The following is a 16,855-nucleotide window of genomic DNA, read 5'->3' as shown; positions in this document are numbered from 1 at the left end:
TGCTTGGTAACCCTTTTGGTGAACCCATTTTTTCATAAGATGCAATCTAACGCCCCTGGCAAAACTTCAAATGGCTGCCATTCTTCTTAAGTAATATTTTTATATTATATGACATAAATATGTAATTTATTTATTATTTATTCCTTGTTACTTGTGAAAAGAGACAGAACCCCACCTCTCTACAGCCTCCTTTCAGAGGAGAATGGTTGTAGAGAGTGGTAAGGTCTCTCTGAACCTCCTTTTCTCCGGGCTAAACACCTCCAGCTCCCTCAGCAGCTCTTCATCAAAAGCTTGTGCTCCAGATCCTTCACCAACTTCACTGCCTGTCTTTGGATACATCATCAGTAGTCACAACACAGTTCTTCAAATTAATATTTGGGGCACAAGTTTTCCTCTGACTGCATATTTCATGTCATACTTAAATCACTTCAACATGTAGGTTTCAAGATCAGGAATAAGATGCAAGGCATCAAGCCCACTGACAAATAAAAAGTTTCTTTTACACATAGGGTGGATAATAGCTTAGTAATGCAAATAAAATTTTTAAAAAACCAACAAAATAAATTTAAAATTGAAATTTTGGTATAAACAGTTAATTTTAAATGGTTTTCTAGATCACTGGTATTTCTCTCATGCAAAACTCTCCATGGAAGCCTAATTTTTTGCTCTTTGCCATTGTAGATTATCTGCAGGGAACTGAAGGAAATATCCAAAGTACAGAGTTTGCAAAGAATTAAACGTTTTCTTATCAGACCTCAGTCAGACACTGAAATCCAGCCAAAGAACAGAGATTACTAATGAAATTTATTGTGCAAGTAGGTCAGTGAGAAATTTAATATCACCCCACAGAAACATCATTATAATAAAAGGAACCTAAAGGTATGAAGTCTGTTTATTCTTTTAGCCTGCAATTATTTCCTGAGCAAAATAGTATTCTCTTGTCAGTACTGTAAATTAGGATGGCCAGACCTTCAACTGAGTATATTTAATTGAAGTGGTAGTCTATTTTCCTATGCCTCAGTTTTATCATGGGTTTTATTATCCTGTTTTTGGTTTTTTGTTTTTTTTTTCCTAAGGGTCAAAAGATACAGGAAATTCAAATTTCCCAAACTCAAAAAAATTGGTAGATTAGTTGCTGTCTGAAAAAAAAGTCTTATCACTTTTAATTTTTAGAGTAGAAAGCTGTATGCTGTTCATTCAAATAAAATATATTTAGTGTAGCCAGTAGTCCTACATTTTCTTGCTGATATTTTGAAATTTGGGTAACAGACAAAAATTGCTTAGAGTTTCCTGCTAAATATATCTGCTTTTGGAGTTAGACAGAAGTGAAAGCTGAAACAGGAGCTAAAGACTTAAGGGACTACTAAATGATCTGTGACATTCAGGAAGGAATGGCTATGGTGGCTTGAAAATTGGCTAAATTTTTTCAAGTTGATCAGTATAGATGGTTACAGCTGCAAAACCAACATACTGTGCTTAGGTTCATTGGTACAAATGTAAAGGCTCTTGGAAGATTGCTGCTATAGAATTATTGGATTCCTGATAGACCTGATATTTAACCACAGATTTATAAGTCTTAGCAGAAGAAAAAAAAATATTTTATTTCTTTTTAATGTTTTCAAATATCATAGTATTAGTGAGCCTGGAGAGAGAACTCTTAGAGGACACAAAAGACTTGAATAGTAATTGCAAGAAAAAAGCAAAGTCCTCTCCTTCTGTAGTTAGAATTTTGGGTCTTGAAATGAAAAGGGAATGCTGTGTGTGTGTGTTTTCTGTACTGGGGCAGAAAGCAAGAGAGAGGGAAGTGCCAGGTTCTGTCTGTATTTCAGTAAGAAAGGCCTGACACCAAATAGCTGAATGAAATACCTGCTTTCATAAAGTAAAGGAAGAGGAGGAATATAGGTAGCAAATAAATCTTACTCCCCTCAGATGCTGGGAACTGTATGTTCATGCAGCATGAGATGTGGATGGATTTCTCCACTTGTGAGAAGTTTCTGCTACTCTTTTAGGTAAAGGAAAGCCCTGCTGGTGATGTAATCACCAGAAGTGAATTGGAACTGCCTACAGGCTCCTCCATTACAATGAGGTGGATGAGTCTGTCCTTTGGCTAAAGAGGTTTGTGCAGCATGACACATTCCTGAAAACCATGCTGAACATAAAGCACAGGGCAGCCTTCTGTAGGAATTTCAAGGGAACTGTTACGTGGATTGCTAATTCCTTGATGTACAATGGCCTGCTGGTCAGGAGCACTACGATATAAGAAATGTTATCAACAGAACAGTGTGTAGTCCTTAATTTCCAGAGGGAGTTGCCCAGTTGTTGCTCACAGATTAAATTTATTCCCTGTCTCCCTCATACACTAATGCCACCTACTCTCTCTTACTGAAAATACTTATCTGTATGACTGTGCTGCCTGTGTAGGCTCTTCATCACTCTCTAGCATTAAAGTGGCAATTGTCTCTACAAGGGAGAGCAGTAGTCCAGAGATAACATATACTGCATGCATCATAATCCCCAAAGTAGGATGTGTGGGAGATGATACAACTCTTTGAAAGGGGCAATATGCTATTTTTAGTTACGGCAATGAAACCTTTATTCTAAGTTGCAGTGAGCACTTGACTGTAATGTGATTTGACCTTGTCCAGAAAGGTAAGTTTTCCAATTAAATAACCAAAAATCACTTATATAAACATTTTCATGTAACAGACCATATGTTAGAATAATGGTATATAAAGCAGGTGATACACAGTTGAAAAGACTCATTATTTCTTATGCAACTCTTCTTTGAACTATATAAATAACTCTGCATTCTGTTAAAGGTTACCGTGTATGTCTTCCTAAATCTTTGAAATAACAAACAAGTACTTGTAGTCCAGAGGGCTTTCCATGAGTTCTGGAAATTACTTCTAGAAATTACTCATACTTTTGCAAGGAGGGTTCTCATCAGTGGCACAGGATTTGGTTGGAGGGCTGTCACTAGTGGAGTCTTCTGAGGTTCAATATTGGGCTCAGCAGTCAATACTCATCAAATACTTGGATGAAGGGCAGATCCCTCCTCAGCAATTTCACTGAGCACCCAAAGCTGGGAGGAGTGGCCGATACCCCAGAGGGCTGTGCAGCCCTTCAGAAGGACCTCAGCAGGCTGGAGAGATGGGCAGAGAAGAACTGCCTGAGATTCAACAAAGGCAGGGTCCTGCACCTGGGCAGGAATAACCCTATGGCCCAGCACAGGCTGAGGGGTGAGCTGCTGGGAAGCAGCTCTGTGGACAAGGGTCTGGGGGTCCTGGTGGACAACAAACTGTCCCTGAGCCAGCAGTGTGTCCTTGTGGCCAAGAAGGCCAGTGGGATCCTGGACTGCATTAGGAAGAGTACAGCCAGCAGGTTGAGGGAGGGGATCCTGCCCCTCTGCTCAGCCCTGGTGAACCTCACCTGGAGTGCTGTGTCCGCTTCTGGGCTGCTCAGGACAAGAGAGATGGAGCTTCTGGAGCAGGTCCAGTGAAGGACTCTGAAGATGATGAGGGGACTGAAATATCCCTTTTATAAGAAAAGGCTGAGGGAGCTGGACCTGTTCAGCCTCGAGAAAAGATGACTGAGAGGGGACCTCATCAATGTCTATCAGTATCTGTAGAGAGGGTGTCCGAGGATGGAGCCTTGTATGGGAATGGTGCCAAACATCTGGCACTCTTACCAAGATTAGAACAAGAGAATGTTAACCCTGAAGGCCCAGGTAATTTGTGTGTTTGCTGAGGATGCTGTGAATCTGGGTGGAAAACCACTGTATGGGTATGTCACTTATTGTGATTGAAAACAATCACATGCATGGAATGCTTGAGACCTGTTTTGTGTGTTACAAAATTAGCAAGAGGCCCTAAGGATCAATTAGAAGGCAGTGGTTTATCTGTAAGGAAATCAAATAAAAGGGAGCTCACAGGGGAAAGACTGCAGGAAGAGAAAAACAACACCTATGGAACTAAAAACTACTGCACTGCATCAGTGTGTTTTTTCTTTGCCAACATTTTGATACCAACAGTTTGATATTTTATATTTAGATTTTTTATATTTACATTATTTCTTACATTTAGATTTTTCTTTGCATTTGATCCCATAACTAACATCCAGGCTCTTCTTGGTGGGGCCAAATAATAGGGCAAGAGGCAATGGGCAGAGACTGATGCACAGGAAGTTCCACCTGAACATGAGGAAGAACTTCCTTGCTGTGAGGGTGATTGAGCACTGAAAGGAATTGCCCAGAGGGGTGTTGGAGACTCTCTCCTTTGCACAAGATTCTGTCCAGGTAGTTCTTGAATACCCCTGCAGCAGTCAAGAGACTCAATATGATCGCTGCAAGCGTTTGTAAGGAGAAAGTACTCTATGCTTCTCTCATTCTGATACTAATGATTAGTATTCCTTTTATGATTTAATTAGTAAAGTTTGGCACATGTCTTTAGAAAAACAAGAGATGACAAGTGATTCTGCTAAGAATTGTCCTTTCCAACTCTTTTCATCTATTTCTTTGAGCTTTCTTCATGTCTTGGTCAACCTTTGGGGCTTTGCTAACATTATGAGACCAGGTTGAGCTAGATCTGTTCTGTGAAGCATTTGCTTTATTAAGCTTCTGTTTGCTCCAGATGCAGCAACTTTACCAAATTAGGAAGACTTCTTACAAACTTGTCTCCAGTTTAGTTGGCTGAGAAAAATATACATGTTTTGTTTTTATATATGTATAGTCTTTAATATATAACAGTGACAACATATCTTTCTTTAGAGCATAAAATAATTTCCAAGAATTTAGGACCTTGGAAACAATGAAGATTAGAATACAAAGAATTTTTTCAAAAGTGCTGTAAGTTGTTTGAAATTTTGTATGTTATTTTGCCTGAGAGATTTCCAACACCATAAAGGCATGGTTGGACAACCTTAGTACTCTGGCAGATTTTAGTTTCATTTATACCAGCTGCAGAAACAGTTCAAAGGTGATTTTGAAATCTCTTTAGTATTCTGAATGCTTTTATTGCCTCCTGATTCCAAGTAATTTTTTTTGTTAGGCTGCATCGAGAAAAAATGAGCATTTTTAAAAAATGTTCCAAAAGAGAAATGGCCCAAAAGTTTCAACTTTTGGGTCATTTCTCTTTTGGAAAATAAAACTTAAAAGTTTCAGCTTTTAAGGCAAGAAGTCTTTCTGATATTAATTGTTCTGCATTCATTTTCTCCTGAGTATAAAAGTTGAAATCTTTGATTGCAGCAGGATTGACTGATGCTAAGACAGCTCTGCAAGCTGAAATGGAAGCAGATGATGGCTCATCAAATTCTATGGTAACAGCTTTCACCCAGTATTATGTAATAGCTATAATCCTTTGGGCCTATAAGAGAGATTCTGCATGGACTCAATTCTGAAAATGTCTTTCCTTTCAAGAGAATGGCCTTTCCAGTTCAGTAATTCAGTCACTCTTGTAAGTTTGGTTCAGTCTTTTAAGTGTAAAAAGGTTCTTTACATTTTACTCTTTAGATGCTTATACTCACTTAGGAATAAGCAATAACCTAATCAGTAAGGCAGCCTATTACTAGCTTATTCTATGGTTCTTTTATTGTGCTTTATCTTTATAGAAAAAACAACCAGGGCACATAGGGAAAAATCTTTTTTTTTTCTGTATTGATCATAGTTACTAATTTTTCATTGCCTTCAAGAGCTGTTAACATGTTTTTTGCATTAATAACTGTCAATGAATTTCAATTGATTTTTATACTTTCTTTAGAGCTTTTGAGAATCATTTTCAGGGTCTTCAGGATTACTCCTACTCAAAAAAAAAATGGATAAGTGCAGACAATCTAATCAGATCCAGAATACTTCAGTCTTCTTTCTTTAGTTGTGTATACCTTTTTCTTTCTTGTTTGTGTGTCCCTATCACAAGAATATATCAGAGCAGGACGTCCATATCTTCCTTTTATTTAGAGAACTAAAAGACATTTCTTTGTTTTGAATGAGGGGGCTTCTTTACTGATGCTTTATTATTTTCTGGAAGCTAAATCTCGCATTGATGATGTTAGAGAATTAATATAGGTAATATATAGTAATCTTTAAATCTCTCAGCTGGTAGAAGGATCCACTACAAATATGTAGAGATGTCAGCTAGGCTGGCTTCTTTGTTGCACAAGAGCAGCATTTTTAGGATATTCTATGATTCTAATAAAATGTACCGGGCAATATCAGAATGCTGTTCAGGATCCATACACTGATGCTCAGAACAATGATTTTGTTAGTGAATGGCACCATCATAGTGCACCAGCAGCAAGCATGGAGGTGCGAGCATGCAATTACTCCATCTATGGAACTGTTGTGCTTGACATTAAAATAATTATTACAGATTTTCAGGATCTTCAAAATATGCTGGCACATCTTCTTAACAGCAATTTCTCTGCATATTTGAATAAGCAATTGTATTGACAACGTTATTCACCAAGGACTAATTAATCTATCATAACATCCAGAAATTAAAATGTCTTCTCTGGAGGGCAAGAGCATCTGAGTTGGTAGGGAGATATCTATTGATTTCCATGCATTTCAGATTGGTGCTTATCTACCAGTACCCTTAATTCTGTTGTGGTTAGGAAAAAGCAGTGTCTGTGTCACCACAGTCACTCCATTCTGGCTTGACCAGTATCAGTACTTGGAATCCAGGAGCTTGTAACCATCTATTATAGTCATACTGCCTTTTTCCCGACACTGATCATTTGGGCTAATAGACTCAGGCATTATTGAAGCCTCATTTTTCACACAGTGAAGCATAACACTATATTTGACTATTTAAACATACAGAACCTTTTGGGTAGGAAGGAGACCATAACCTTTACGTGTGCTACAAAATAGCAATGGTTTCACCTCAGGAAGAACCTATTATCTGTTTTGTTTCTCAGTACTTGAGAATGTTATAGTTTTTGCAATGCTGCCTTTGGTTGTGCTAAAAATATACTTATTGTTTTGGCATGTCATACAGATGCCTGGTTTAATAGAGCCATACAGCAATCCAAACAGCTTTATTTGGATTAAGCTTGTAAAATTATTTTCCTTTCATGGTGCATTGATTGTAAGTTACCACAACTGGCAAACATAAAGAGAAATACTCAGTAAAGACAAAACTGTGGGGTTTTTGTTTTGTGATTTCACCATGTTCTGACAATGGGTATAGTCATGAGCAGCTATGCAAGAAACTTCTTTTGTAGTCTTTATAGACATTGTATTTTAGCTCTTCAGTCTGTGGCAATCTTGGAACTCCCAAGCCAAAACATTTATCAGTCTCTAGGGCAGTCAGTTTTTGCTTCTCTCCAGAGTAATGATAGCTAGTAGCATGAAAGTATAATCTAGGCATTCATACTCTATGAGAAAATGATATTGTCTGTATGACATGTTTGTTGTTGCTTTCATCTCAGCTCTCTGAATATTTGTGATGTGTAGTTCCTTTGATTTCTCTCTGTATTATGGTGAGGTTACCAGGTTGCTCTCTCTGAGTACGCTGGTGTTCACACATTTCACAACTCACATCTTCCTAACAGTTGATCAGGATGTATTGAATTGTTCATGATTGTTGTTTCCTACTGTTCATGCAGTGGAAACCACTGTATTACGGTGGTCGCTTCTCCCCTTTTGAGCTCTTTAATTCTTCTGCTTACTCCTTCTGCTTGTGTCTAGCAAAGTGGTACATTTGGAAATAGTTTTCTCAGCCAGCTAGTGAAGTATATTGGTCCTAATAGCTGCTATTTTACATACTACCTATATATGGGCAGAATATCTGTTCTTCAGTCATCTAGGAGTCCTTCTTGAGGTGGTGCTGAAGATCCAGAGTAACAAGAAAATTAGTCCTTCAATACTTATTTCCAGATCTTATGCTTCTTTGAATTTTATACTCTATATTTTTGATTTAATAAGGCCTTTATAATTTCTCTTCAAAGATCCAAGTTTTCTAGTTTGCTTCTTTTCTTGTTGCGCAGTGGGAATATCAAAAAGTTTGGCTGACTTCACATAATAATTGTTTAGGTGCCTTTCTGTCTCTGAGTAGACTCAAGGAATTTCACATGGCCAAACCAAATTCTGTTAGATCTCTGGACAAACTTAGTATCTATACTGTGTGGTATTTAGACATGTGCTGTAAGGTCACCTGGAGTTCTCTCTTTGCTTTCACCCAGCATTGTCCTAGTCTAATAGGATCCAGGGCTGTTTCAGCCTTCAGTGGAGTGATGCTGCAGTTGTTTGTGGGAGTCCTCAGGCCTTCTCCTGGATGGGAAAAGGGCAAAGGTAACTGATCAGAGTGAGTCATTGTGGGAATGTACATGCAGACTCAAAGAAGAAAGGTTACTCATCAGTAACTGGTGTTCTTTGAGAGGTATAGTCTGCATGTACATTAGTCTCCTACCTGCTTTTCCCCTCTTTCTGAATCTCTTTCAGGTTTGATTGTGCATTTAAGAGGAACTGCAGTGGTGGCAGTGTGTCAATGCCTCAAGCAGGACGAGGGGAGGAGTGGGAGTGCCCCTCCCGGGACACTCCAGGGCAGGCCACAAGCCCACCCACTCTTAGAGTATATGTATGGACTAAGTGTCTCAAAGTACTGCAGCTGTTCATTGGTAGGTAAATTTTCTTTACTGTATTCTCACAGGTAAAGCAGTAGATTTTATTTTTAAAACCAATTTAATTCATTGACTCCATGGATGATATGCATGAACAATACATGGGGGGAAATTTATACCACAAACTTCATTACACTGAGTAGCTCCCTATCTCTCTAATGGTTTCATCTCTTGTCTTTCCCCGCATCCTAACCTTATTTAGATACTTAAATATCTTCATTCTATTAAATTTGTCATTTCCATTGAGAGCTACATGAAAACTTGAGATCATCTAAGTTGTAACATAATTTAAAAAATAAAATAATGTCGTTCACAATTATAGCTAAGTGTGCAAAGTAACATGTAAGATTGTATTTACTATTAGAAAATGAGGCTAGAAATGGAACTGGATTCTGTAAGAATCAGTTTCATTTATACTAGTGTACTGATCTTTAAAATTTCTTTGTTGCAGGAAAGCCAACATTTGAGTTTAAACATTTTTTCCACAGCTGACCTCATGTGATTTTTTCTTTTTTATCATAGAAACCTTGTAGTAATTTTCTAATTCACTGCACTTCCTGCCAATTAAACAAGTAGACATGGGGTATAACCTAGCTTGAACTGGAGATGTACTTGTCCCTGCATGCAAATATGGGACAAGAATTTGCACATGCAAATTCTGCAAATGATTATTTTCAAGTGAGTTGAAGGCTGTTACAGAAATATGATTCTGAGGCATTTGTACTGGGACTTATCTGAAATCTGTCACCTTTCCAAATACGGTGGATGTGTTTTTACCAGTTCCTTAAGGTTGCAATAATTAATGTTGCCTTGGCAGCTCAAAGAAATTTACAGTTGGTTTTCCGTCACTTTGCCTTTTCCATAAGATTAAGGTGTAATTTATCTGGGCTTAGTTACAGCCTGCAAACTTTGCTGAAGCTTCTGGTCTGTGGTACATGAGATACATGTGCCATAGGTATTGGTACACGTACAGAAAATATTATGAAGAGCTCTAGTTTTAGGAAGTAACTGACTTGTGTGTAATATCAAGCTGCCTTTGCACATTCTAAGAAGAAAACCCGAAGTATAGTTTTCTAAACAACCTTAGATGAACACTATATGTATGCAAAGGGGAAGAAAATGTGGGAAAAGGCATCTTGTTGTGCCCAATAATCTGAATTTTGTGGCTCCAAAACCAAGCATTTATTCTTGTGATAACAGGTCTTTGAAGTGCTGTTTTAATTTAAGAACAGTTAAAAAATTGAGTGAGACAGTTTCTATCTGTAGTTAGTAAATAGTATTGGATTCATTTATTTGGTTTTATGCTTTCTTTTTCCTTTTCATTTCAGTTGCTATTTAGCTTCTACTGTTGTTAGCTTGTATAATCACAAAAAAAAAAAACCCTCAAGATTCTGAGTAGGAAAAGTGATACTGGCAAGGAGGCATTATGTCTTTTCTTAAGTTTTTAATTGTTTTCGATTCTTAAGAAAACCAGAATTTTCATAACTCTGTAATATTTATTTTAGTGAGTAAATACTGTATTTTAGAGAGAGGCCTTTTATGCATGGCAGAAATGAGACACACTGAACTTTGGTTCTTTTGTTAATACATTTTTATTAGATAAAAATGAGCACATGCACACATAGGCCCACACTTATGTATATATCTGCCAAATACAGAGTCAACAGTAAAGGTCTTTGTAGACACAGGCACATTTGGAAAGTATCTAATTCTAAGTTCCATCTCTTCCTCCAAGCATCTGTAGAAAGCTGTTATGCCAAGTGCCCAATCCTTTCCTGTGAGTAACCTTAGCCTGGCTCTAGGAGGATCCAGTGACACCAACATTAGATGGGAGCAGATTTTTGTACAAAAGGAAAAGGGTCTTTGTGCCTTTGTGTGCATGTAGGTGCATGGTTTGTTCTGACCTAAATCTACTTGTAGTTTTTAATGCAATTTATTAAATCATACAACAACTCACTATTTTTCTTAATTATAGTACGGCCATACTTAGTATAGACATACTAAGACTAGTATGTCAAGGTAGGTAGCTTGAAATAAGAATCTTTCCTTTGTTTTTCTGAGAGGAAATCAACCTTGTACATGGCCTCAACTGTCTTTACCTCTCTCCATCAAAATAATTAGAAATTCTTTTGCCAATCTCAGCTCTTAAAAGTGTTGGCTCTTCCAGTCATGGTGGTTTGACCAAACACTTCAGTGTTTGCACATCTCTCTGCTAGACTTCCCTTACTTGTTTGCATAGATGAACTCTGTTGATGATTGCACTTCAGAACCTACTTTTTTTTTTTCCCTCTGTTTTCGGGCTAATTACCTTGAATAGTAGGTTTTAGAAGACATGAAGTACTTTTTTAAAAAGTCCATGTTACAGACTGCATTGGTATGTTGAACCTTGAAATACTTGATAGCTGCAATTTACTTTAAATGGAGAATGCCTGTAATTAAATTTCCATTTAAAAAGTAAGCCATTTATAGAGTACATTTTTATTCCATTCCTCCTTTAGTTTTGCATTTCAATAAAATAGTTACATTTTTATGACATCTTTTAATACATTAGCTTAGTATTTTAAAAAATAACTGCAACATAACTGTGGTGCTGAAAACTGGAAATTTACCTGTAGAATCTTTGAAAGATGACTTACTGTGTTCTGTAAAATCTCAAAATTTGAAAAGCTGTATTTAGACACAAGGAGATTCATAATTGCATTTCATCCAAGTCTCTTGACTACAGTGATTACACTGAACATATTCCTAACATTTCTCTTACTTTCTGCCTTCTGCTGGTGAGGAAAGGATAAAAGGAATGGAGGCAGTAGAAAACAACACACATGTTTTCATGTTGCTTTAATGTTTAATTTTATGAAATTCTTAAATAATTTTGAAATTGATTCTTGGAAAGTTGGTGCTCCACACATGAGTATCTTCAAGCCTCCACAATTCATGGAAGCTTTTGAACAATAAGTAAAGGATTGTTAGCATAAGAAATAAAACCCTCACAAGAAGTAGGGCAAAAATATATGAAATTAATTCCAAGAATATACTAACATTTTGAAGACCTTCCCTGCTTTTCAAACTTGATGTTGTACTCCACTCTTTACTTCATTGCCTTTCTTTATGGGTATTCGTGTTCTTGCATAGTCCCCAGTCTATATTTTAAAATAGTGTACAAACCATGATCCACAGAATAGAGAAGATTCAAATTCCTGAATAATACAATGAGGAACAAATGGGTTACTTTAACTTTTCATTCTTCTTTTCTCCTGCTTTGTGTGCTGTGACATGAATTTCTGACTCATGTATGCTCTCTCCTGTCATAGAATCAGTCTTAACTTTAGTGAGCTGGGCTCTGAAGTAGTCTAAGCTACATGACTAAGTAAAGATTGTAATGAGATCTTAATGTGCTAATTCTTATATTCCTGGAACTCAGTGCTTGAAGCTACATCCTGTTTTCCTAGCAAATCTGTGTCTATGCAGAATTTCTCTTCTTTGATCTATCTTGTCATATTGTCATTCATTATAGTTTCTTCATTGTGATGGTGTTAAATCATCATACATGAAATTTAACTTGTATGCTCTTCAAGCTTGAGCCCAAAAAGTGTGAAAGAAAAATAGATTGTTATTTATTATGGCTTTTTATATATTAATATTGTTTAATTTAACTTGTTTTGCTAAGGAAAGTTATCACTATTCATTGAAAAATATACTGTTCTATGTTTCTCCTTGCATTTAAAAATGCATTTTCCTAAAGTAAACAGGATTTGCTTGCAAATACAGAATTTACATAATTTTACAAAGCTTGTAATTTTGAGATCTGCTCTGGAGAACACAGACTTCTGCATCTCTGAAGACTATCAGTAGTTTGTCCTGGGAGGCACAGTGATCTTTTAAGTCACATGAAGTTGTTTTGGGAATACTTCTGGATAGTATGCATGTCTGTAAACGAGCTTATACTGACTTACCTATTCTTCAAAGTCCAATGTAAATAAATGTATATTTTTTCCATAATTAAGTTTCATATTTAACACTTATATTTGTTCAGCAGTTTAAATTTTTACATATTTTACTTACTGTGTGATTAGTGATGCATATAAGGTGAAATAACTTCACAATTGCACTGTGCTGGAAAAATCTAGCATGGGCCAAAATGCCAAACATCTTTGTTAACTATGGAATTAAGAATTGTTTAACTAGTTTCAATACTGAATATAGAATGAAGGAATTCTGTATGGATTCATTGGATTCATTATGAAATCCTGCCCTGTTTACACTGTTTTTAGCATTTCCCTGTTCTTTCTGGATGTTTTAAATTACAACAGTGTACATGCCGTGTTCTAGTGGCTATGGTGTATGAAAATATGTATGTGTATTGAGAATTATTTTTACAAACCTTGTATTGTGAAGTAAATTATGTATTGATCAGAAAAACGTATACGTGTTTATCTAAATGGTAAGCGCCAGAATATTGACTTGAAGGAAGATATGCTAGTAATTTTGGAAGCATAAACATGTGGGAGTGTTACCACACTCTCAGAGCAGTGATGGCAAAAATAGGACAATAAAAAACAGGCAAGACGTGCCATTGACTGTAGCATCATAGAAAAGGAAAAGTCATCAGGACTTCACCTTTTCTGTGTAGGCATTTAATCTGATGCACAATTACCACTTAATCTGATGCACAATGACCGTTTTCATGTGCTTTGTAGTGTTTCTGCTCCAGTTAAGGCTTGTAGTCTCAATATATATGTGGAAAACCACCCGACAGTAGTGCTAGGAGGACTGGAGGAGACTTGCAGCCTGTCTCAAGTTTAAATTTCTGGCTAAGATAAGTGATCCCCAAACCTTAGTTATCTTGAAAGACCAGGGCATTGTTTCTCTCTCAGAAAGGAATCCCTATTTGTTTTTCCAGTTCACTTACACAGAGATTAAAGGATGGAAGTGTGAAATAGCTCAATTCCCTGTCTATTGTAATTGTGTATCCTCTGATCTGGTTTCTTGTGTATCATGGTGGGGCATTATCCCACAGAAATTATTAGTGAAGAAGAGTTACTAGAAATACAGCAATACCTAGTGATAATCATGAAGAGTTGCTGGACAACCATACCAAATTAAAGCGCGGTGTATTTTCTCTCTCTTGAACCCTGTAGATCTAGGCAGGGTGATGTAGGGAAGAGCCTGAGCCCTGGACTAGTTTTAAATACAAAAAGAAGTTACCAAAATTTTGTGGCTTGCTCATTGCAGCTTAGACTAATGGCAGGTTTGCATCTTGGACATGGAGATGCTTAAGTTAGCTCCACAGAAAGAAATATGTCTGTGAGTGTTCAAATTGTTCCCTGACTGAAATGTCAGGGAGCACTAGCTTAGGTGTGGTGCCACCAGAATGCATCTGTACAGCTTTTGGGCTTAGTGTATCCTGATGTGGTGGTGCCTTTATGAATTTGCAAGCATGTACCTGCCAAATACATGGGGTCTCTGCACTGAGCCACATCTGTAGACATTTTTTCCATGAGGTAATGATCTTTATTGGTCTTTAAATCAATAAATTTACATGTGAAAGACTAAGAACTCAGAGAAAAAATGAGGCAAGATTTTTCTGCACTGGTAAAATTAACACTGGTCATGAGAAAATTTCAAGCATCATAAACAAAGTTTTTGTTGAGTAGTGTTATAATTGAAGTCGTTTCAATATTGGGCAGTGCATAGGAAGCCAAATGAATAGTTCCAGGTTGTGGGAGAGAGGGAACTGGCAGAAGCAAGAGCTCTTTAGAGCAAGAGATGGAAAGAGGTTGTTTGTTATACCTAAGGATTTCTTACTCATTTGAATGAGGGAAATTTAAATGTATTTGAGAGAGAAAATATGAGAAATTAGGTAAAGAGGACAGGGAACTAGATCTAATCTAAAGCTTAAGGAGACAACTGGCCTGACATTTTACTTCTGTGCCTCAGAAAGACATAATGAATACAATTATTTTAGGACTTCAGTGAAATCTGAAATGGTTGCATCCTTTTGAAATAAAATTATTTGTGGGGGAACTATCTGTAATGATTTCATTTCTGTTACACCTTGACCCTGGAAAATAACTGATAAAGCCTAATTTAGGATACTAATTGTCAAAAGTATTAAGCTATTTATTGAATGGGGTTTTTTCCCCCCTGGAGTTCTGTAGCTTTGTTCTGGCTTTTTAAAACTTGGTGGTAATTTTACTGAACTGTTTTCAGAGCCAGCTACTGTATTTTGTATCCATCAGCATCATTCCATTGGCTTGGATGAAATAATAGTGCTTTACATAATCAGTTGACCTAGCCATTTTCTCTCAAAAGCTTATCATCAGTGAAACAATAGAAGAGGAGAAATACACATAAAAATATTAAATGGAATTTTCTTTGGTTGAAATGTTATATAATAATTTTGCTTGTGTAGCATCAGTAAAGCCAAATATCACGACACTTGCCTAGAGAAATCTTCATTTGAAGACAGAGAAAATTCATTTCCCTGCAAAGCCAGTACAGAATCTACCTGTTCTGAGTCCACAATTTGTTCATAATTGATGAGCATGGGGCTTCCTTTTTAAGATACTTTTACAGCAATGAGAATATTTCATGGGACACAGTTTTTTTGGGTTAGAGAGAAAATAAATAAGCTGAATGTAAGCCTTGGGTATTTTTCCATGGTTTTAAAATATCTAAGTGATGAATTTGCACTTCTAAAGTACAATGAAACCCAAACTCACTGCCTTGTAGTTAAAGGTCTTCTACTTGAAAGCTTAAAAGTTTCTTTACTATAACTAGAACTTGATGGAGAATTCTATCTAGGAGTCTGCCAAGGTACTCTGGTGCAGTAGCAGGAATAGGCACTTAATTATTGCTTGATTTAATTGAAGAGTTAGGGTATTAATTTCTTTAGTTTTTTGTAGGATATCACATGACTTTTTCTCCCCTCATTAATGGAAGTATTACTGAACTGTAGCAAAATAAGAACAGAGGAAGGATCTATTTTCTTGTTACAAGAAGTTAGGCAGGTTTTATTTTATCCAAAGCTAAATTATGCTTTTAAAAAAACAAACCAAACCCCAAAAATCTATCCATCCTGTTTTCTATAGGAAGATTTTTCCCTGACCATATTAATTTTTGAAATAAATGCAATATTCAGGTCTAACTTTGCCAAAAACTGAGCTTCTCCAAACTGTTCTCTGAAATGTGTACCTGTTTAAGTCAAAACAAATATTTCTAGATGATAGAGATGCCACCTATTTGAAAGAAATTTCCTAATGTGTAACTATGTTATTGAAGCAAAGAATTTTAAGACCTAAAATCCTTTTACTACCATAATTCACATTTTTTTCAAAATGTAACACAAGAGCTATGGTTACTAGTTCATTTATTTATGTACAACTTTGAGGCATTATCCTTGTTCCTTTCCCAAGCTTATTTGAAATGTTCATATAACAAACTTCTGGTATGTTCACTTACAACCCGGTGAATTAGAGAGTTTTTCTCCAAAGGGGTAGAGTAAACAGATGAATGTGATTTTAATAAAGACAAGAGAGAATACAAAAGAGGAAGTGGAAGTAATGAGTAAAGAAAGGAGAAATAAAGACAGAACCTTTGGTTTTGCCGCTTCTTCAAGTAATCCTTGGATGTATTGGTGTAGTGGGGCTTGCAGTCAGACATAGCTTTATTCTAGCACGAATTTTTAGGTGTCTGTATATGATCCTTCTGTTAAATGGGAGTTGCATAGCAGTACTAGGCCTGCAAAAATACAGCTGAGGATTACCTAAATTGGTTGTACTTTTTCAATTGTTCCAGACATTTTATTTTAAGCTTTTTAAGCCAGTATATTTCTCAGAGCTAATTTTGTGATAAATAATAAGCTTTAAGCCAACAATCTCCAAAACTATGTCTTCCTTCCCAATATAATACTTCCAAAACTTAAATTTGCCCTTAACATTTTCAAATAATTTTGTTTCTTTGCTAGAATATGGATAGCTGTCTCAATAACTGATATGATCTGTGTAGATGATACTTTATTGTGTAATGAGTGTACTTAAGGTAACACAGTGAATTTTGCACTCCAGGCAGACATACTCCTGCTATGCTGGCCCACAGTCAAGTATGAAGGATAAGTGAGATAATCACATTGAGATTAAATAAGTCTTCTGCTTATGTCAAATTTTTTTCATAGTTTGAAAACTAGTTTAAAAAGTCATTTTTTGAAATGAATATATCAAATCAAATTAAACACTTCTCT

At 36.4% G+C, this 16,855-nt stretch overlaps 1 protein-coding gene across 6 annotated transcripts in view; it reads left to right on the top strand.

Moving 5' to 3' along the window:
* Positions 1 to 16,855, top strand: part of GPHN (gephyrin) — a 268,694-nt gene that overhangs the window by 122,827 nt on the left and 129,012 nt on the right. The window lies entirely within an intron of this gene.

The sequence above is a fragment of the Camarhynchus parvulus genome, chromosome 5 (assembly GCF_901933205.1).
Source record: "Camarhynchus parvulus chromosome 5, STF_HiC, whole genome shotgun sequence".
NCBI classification, from domain to species: domain Eukaryota; kingdom Metazoa; phylum Chordata; class Aves; order Passeriformes; family Thraupidae; genus Camarhynchus; species Camarhynchus parvulus.
The sequence above is the reverse complement of the archived record's forward strand: the minus strand, read 5'-3'. Positions and strand labels throughout refer to the sequence as shown.